This window comes from Cryptomeria japonica, chromosome 4, assembly GCF_030272615.1.
Source record: "Cryptomeria japonica chromosome 4, Sugi_1.0, whole genome shotgun sequence".
Classification (NCBI taxonomy): Eukaryota; Viridiplantae; Streptophyta; class Pinopsida; order Cupressales; family Cupressaceae; genus Cryptomeria; species Cryptomeria japonica.
Window position 1 is genome coordinate 62353984 of NC_081408.1, and position 6797 is coordinate 62360780.

General features: G+C 34.5%; 1 pseudogene; it reads right to left on the minus strand.

The window, feature by feature from the left end:
- Positions 1-4656: 4656 nt before the first annotated feature.
- LOC131040574 (cytochrome P450 76C1-like) lies at positions 4657-6577 on the minus strand (annotated as a pseudogene).
- Between the last annotated feature and the right edge of the window lie 220 nt (positions 6578-6797).

Consider the following 6797-nt stretch of genomic DNA (forward strand, 5'->3'; position numbering starts at 1 on the left):
CTTTCCAATGCAATTTATATGTGTCTCCATTCCGATCTTCCATATGCCATAATTGGTTCCATCAAGTTTAGGACTATCCTTCCTAAAATAGTTAGTAGACATTGGATCTCCTCAAGCTATTAAACTTTTGCAAAAGAGGACTAGGCTCTGATACCAATTGTTAGGTCCTAGAGACAACTGAGAGGGGGGGTGAATCAGTTGTCAAGTGAATTCAAACCAAGAACAACTTAACCAACTTAATTCTTAATACCAGTAAACCAATTTAATATGTCGGTAGATAGTTTTAACAGTTAATTGCTATACTAGTAAGGATTAGTGCATGAAACATAAAGACAAAGTCATCCACAACACATAAGACCAATATTTGTACGTGGAAACCCTGTAAGGGGAAAAACCACAATGGGAAACCTTACCCATAATCAGATGATACTACTGCAAATAGTAAGTGTACATAAATGGGGTCTGCACATGCAGAAAGGCGAAGCGCCTAGAGCTCATTGCTCAATCACAAAATGGGAGTCACACTGACTACAGTTGGATGGTTAAATCCAATAAGAATGTACTACACAAAACAACATCTTCATATGCTAGATTCAGTACTGTTGTAGTTCTGATTGTTTTCACAAAAATGCTCCTTCAATCTTCAAATGATGTCTGCATGTATAGCTCTTCTTATTCTTGCATATACCTTCACAAAATCCCTTTTTGCATTCCACATTTAATCTTACAAATAAGATCTTACATTTATACCATAACCTAAGACCAATTTTAGTATGTCGGCTCTACAAGATATTACAATAAAAACATTTTACAAATAATACAATATCTAACACAATAACCGATTGAACATGTCAGCTTAATGTATTTACAACAATGATTAATCATATCCATAGTGTGTCATGCTGATCTGAAAAAGATAAACCTGTCGTTGTAACCTGGACCTATTTGTCGGTAATAGCAAATATGAAAATATGAATATACCAATAAACAATTCTTTAAGACAAGATGTCCAAATGATGTCTTTGACATTACCAAGTGTTTTCCATATCATTCCAAGTGCCAGTGATCATTATATCTTGCTGGTGTACTAGATAGTAGTGATTGTGCATGAGTCATTTGCTTGCCGGTGAATGTTGCTGATTCTCCAAAGTGCCATAGTTGATAAGTGTTTAGTAGGTATAGACATCAATGAAAAAACCATACCAAAATACCAACATATTATTCCTAGGGGGAGAGACTTTATCCTTTGGGGAGTGATATTATGTATTTTTTATTTCTAGTGATAATTGCTTTTGGAGATTGTTGGTTTTTGGTATTTGGCATTTCTGTTTTGACACTTTGAGGCTTTTTCCATCTTGTGTTGCCATCAATGCCAAAGGGGGATATTGTTGGTGTTTTGGATATGTTGATATGGTTTTGTCATTGATGTCAACACCTATTAACACTTATCAACTCTGGCACTTTGGAGAATTGACAATGTTCACCGGCAAGCAAGTGACTTTATCCACAGTCACGGATATCTGGTTCAATGGCAGGATATATTGTTCACCTGCACTAGGAATAACATGGAGAACACTTGGTTTTGTTGAAGACATCATTTGGACACTTTGTCTTGGAGATTTGTTCATTGGTATATTCGAGATTGCATATTTGTTGTTACTGGCAAATAGGTCCAGAATAAGCACCGACAGGCTTATCTATTCGAGATCAACACGACACACTTTGAAGATGATTTATTATTGTTGTAAAAGCATTAAGCTGACATGTTTTATCAGTTATTGATTTACTTGTAATTTTTTTTTATTGTAATATCTTTTAGAGCCAACCTACTAAAATTGGTCCTAGGTTATGGTATATATATAAGATCTTATTTGTAAGATCGATATGTGATTGAAGAAAGGAATTGTAAGAAGGTATATGTGAGAATAAGTAGAGATATACACACAGACATCATTTAAATGTTGAAGGAAGATTTTTGTGAAGACATATCAAAACTACATCGATACTTAATCCAGCATATGAAGATGCTATTTTGAGCAGTACATCATTTTTGGATTTAATCATCCAATTGTAGTCAGTGTGACTCTTATTTGTGTTTGAGCAGTGAGCTCTAGGCACTTGGCCTTTTTGCATGTGCAGACCCCAAATGTATACACATACTATCTATAGTAGTATCATCTGATTTTGGGTAAGGTTTCCCACCATGGTTTTTCCCCTTATAGGATTTCCACATACAAATATTGGTATTATGTGTTGTGGATGTTATTATCTTTTTATTTCATGCATTAATCTTTACCAGTACTACACTTAATTGATAAACTGTCTACCAACATAAAATTTTGGTTTACCGGTATTAAGCATTTGGTCTAGATAAGTTGTTTTTTGTTTAAATTTATTAGACAACTGATTCACCCCCCACCCCTCTCAGTTGTCTCTGGGACCTAACATTATTTTCATTGGTTAATGATCTCTTTGGGAGAATTGTTGGTTTTTGTTGGTTTTTCGTTTTTGGCATTTCCGTTTTGGCACTTTGATGGTTTTTCCATCTTGTGTTGCCATCAATGCCAAAGGGGGAGATTGTTGGTATTTTGGATATGTTGATATGGTTTTGTCATTGATGTCAAAACCTGTCATCAATTGTCAACACTTATCAGCACTAGGAGATTTTGGTTATGTTCACCGGCAAGTCAGAGACTTATGCACAATCACTGGTATTTGGTTCGCCGACAGATTATATTGTTCATCAGAACTTGGAATGACTTGGAGACTACTTGGTTATGTCAAAGACATTATTCAATCACTTGGTTTTGGTGATTTGGTTATTTTCTTATTCGGGTTTGCATATTTGCTATTACCGACAAATAGGTTTAGGATACACACCGACAAGCATATCTATTCCAGATCAGCACGACATGATATGGAGATGATTTATTATTATTATAAATGCATTTGAGCTGACATCATGCATTGGATATTGGTTCATTTGTAATTGTTTTTATTGTAATATCTTTTAGTGAGCCGACCTATTCAATTGGTCTTATGTTATGGTATAAATTTAAAATCTCATTTGTGAGATTGATATGCGATTGAAAAAAAAAAGAATTGTAATAAGGTATATGCGAAAATAAGCAGAGCTATACACATAGACATCATTTGAAGGTTGAAGGAAGATTTTTTTGAAGGCAATTAGAACTAAACCAGTACTGAATCCAACATATGAAGATGCTATTTTATGCAGTACATTATCACTGGATTTAACCATCTAATTGTAGTCAGTGCGACTCTCATTTTGTGATTGAGTGGTGAGCTCTAGGTAGCTGGCCTTTTTGCATGTGCAGAATCCATATTTTACACACATACTATCTACAATAGTATCATTTGATTGTGGGTAAGGCTTCCCACCATGTTTTTTCCCCTTACAGGGTTTCCACATACAAATATTTATGTTATGTGTTGTGGATATTGTTGCTTTCTGTTTCGTGCTTTAATCTTTACCGGTACTACAATTAACTGATAAAACTGTCTACTGGCAATAAAGTTTGGTTTACCAGTATTAAGAATTAAGATTTGATTAAGTTAATTTTGGTTGAATTTATTAGACAACTAATTCACCCTTGCCCCTCTGAGTTATCTCTGGGACCTAACAGACTTTTCTCTATTCAAACAATAAATTAAAGATCAAATAAATGATGCACAATCAAATTGAATTCTCATGAGTAAATGAGAGAAATCCCATTAGATTTATGCTTTAACAAAACTAGGGGAGAAACATTATCCTACACGCAACTATTTGAAAAGACCATAGTTATGAAGGAAAAGAGTACAGATAAATGAATGGAAATGAAATTGTTTATAGTCTATGTTAGGTAACTTGTTTGGGTTAATAAGGCAACTGGAGTTCTTAAGATCACATCGACAATCATTTAAAACTATATGTAAGTTATTTGATAAGGTTTGTCCTTTCATCTTATGCTCAAAACAATAATTAATGAAATGTGATATTTTGGAATAAAATCTCATCTACATGATTTTTGTAATATTTGATCTTTCAAACATTCCAACAATAGGTAGAAAATACAAAAAAGGATACAAAAATATAAATTAAAATGAAAATAGAATCTTTTATTGTCTATGATGTCAACCCTTAGTGAATTCATTGAAAAATATGCCAATATGACATTAACTAAAAGAATCTATTTAATTGCCCTTTATGTGTCCTCCATTAATTCATTGGAAATGTAATTATTTCCAAAACACTCAACCAAAAATATAATCCAATGAAAACTAAGATTTATAATATTTTTCATGAATTTGAATATTACAACTAGCATCCAAAGATCATAAGAATGGAAAGGAAATGGATTCTTTAATAGTCCACAATACTAGATGAACTGATTATGGGTCTACATATGGCTTATAGTGACCTGTTTATGTGTCTACATATGACACACATGACTTGCAGTAATATGAGACTACCCGTGACTTATAATAATATGGGACTACTCCATATTCCTTGTGAGAGGCACCTAACTATGCTACAAACAAGGTGTATTTGAGTGTTTGACCCCTCTTTGAAGAGTACAAGTTCTCTACCACTAAACCAACTCAAGATTTAAAATAAAAATATAAGCACAAGAATTTTTGTAGTTTTTAACACTAAAACTTGTTAACATTTATTGGTATAGGAATAGCTCTCAGTGGCACCGTTTTTAGTAATGTCATACCAAATGTCTTAGACATATCAATATCAGCCTGATTGTCCATAGGGATGGACTAATTGAAGGCTTGGGCCAATGATCCCACCGCCAAATGAACCATTCTGTGTGCCAGTGGAAGCCCAATGCATATCCTTCTTCCTCCTCCAAATGGTATGAATTCAAAACCCTGACCTTTGTAATCAATGTTGGTTTTCAGAAACTTATTTGGATTAAAATTTGAAGGATCTTTCCATATGCTGGGGTCTCTCCCAATGCCCCATATGTTTGTAATCACTAGAGTATTCTCAAGAACAAGAAATCCACCAATCTCATGAGACACATCTGACCTTCTAAAGATTAATGGGGTTGTAGGGTGTAATCTCAACACTTCCTTCACTACTGCTCAGAGATATGGAAGATTTGAAATGTATGACTCCTCCATTCTTCTCTCTACACCCACAACATCATCTAGCTCTTCTTGGACTTTCCTCATGACTATTGGGTTTCTCAAAAGCTCTGCCATTGTCCATTCAATTGTTCCTGAAATTATGTTGGTCCCTACAGTAAACATGTCCTGCGAAAACAAGAATTTGGGCAGTGTTACTAATAGAAACCTTCTATCCATACAAGTTCAGATAGACTTAATATATTTATACACCCAGACCCCATATAATTGATAAATCCTTTCTTTTCAAAATCTATTTCAAAAAATATGAATTTCCTTTAATAAAAAGCTTCTCTATATAAGTTTCGTTATGATTTACCTTTTTTGACTTAATATATTTACATGCTCATATGAATAAGTACTTTCTCTTCAAAATTTGTACACATAATTTCCTCTCAAAATACTTCTTTTAACAGAAAGTAAAGAATAAAAATGAGTTGATTTCTCAGACTAGATAAGTTCACATGAGAAGTATCCTAAAAGAGTCAAACCTAAATATGAAAGAAAAAATATTCCAAGTACTCTAGCTTACCATAAGAATTGCTTTGATGTTCTCCAGACTAAGTTGCTTGCCATCTTATCTCAAGTCCAACATTACATCTAGAAAATCCTTCACATCATTACCGATGCACTGCATATCAGCCCTCTATAATAGTCAATCATCAATAATTATTTTATACATGTTATCAAGATGCAGGGCTAAAATCTTAGTTTTACTGCTGATCCCCTGAAGATCAAACCTCCTTAGAAAATGAAAAGAATCAAATAAGGTTAGAATCCCTGTCAACTTGAGGGCTTCCCACACCATGCCCTTAAACTATGTAGCTTGTGCAGAGCCTGGCTCAAGCAGTTGTTCGCTGCAAACCATCTAATCCACAGGGCTAAGAGACATCATAAAATATCTTTCATCGATCTTCATGCTATTCTCTTGTTTACAATCCTCCAAGATGAAATCAATAGTCTTAAATAACTCCTCTCTTCTCAAATGCTACAGAGCATCCAGCCTTTTGGCACTAAAAATCTCTATGTTGTAGATCTTTCTAAGCAAGGACCAATGGGGGCCATTAGGACTCCATATGAGACTTGTGCCTTGGTAGTATAATGTCCTTGTAGTTGTATTGATTAGCCTACTTGAGAAGTTGTGGTCATTGTTCTTCAGTACTTCTCTTACCATGGATGGAGATGACAAAACAAATTTTGTTTGCATGCCCAATCTGATGGTCATGAGAGGGCCATATTTATGAGCAAGGAGGGGAAGAGATCGGTGGGGTTTGTCCCCAAGTTGAGGGAGGTTCCCAATGAAAGGTCATCCAAGAGGACTTGGTGGTAAGGGTAATGCCCAACTCTTCTTATTCGTCATCTTTAGAAAAGTGAGGAGTATTAGTAGGAGAACTCCTGCAACTAGAGTTGACGATGCAACATTGATTGAATCCATGAATTTAGTTGACTTGTACTCAATTGGACATGTGGGCATCAGAACACTAAATGAACTACTATTCAAATGCGTATATGAGAAAGAAATGTTTCTATGAACTTGTGCTCGAAATCGGTGTGTCAAACAAAAAGCATTCCCCTAAATTAGTGCTCAATTATTGCTCAAGAACAATATGTAAGAAATAATTCAATGAATTTGGAATTTTGCTCAAAAACAGTAT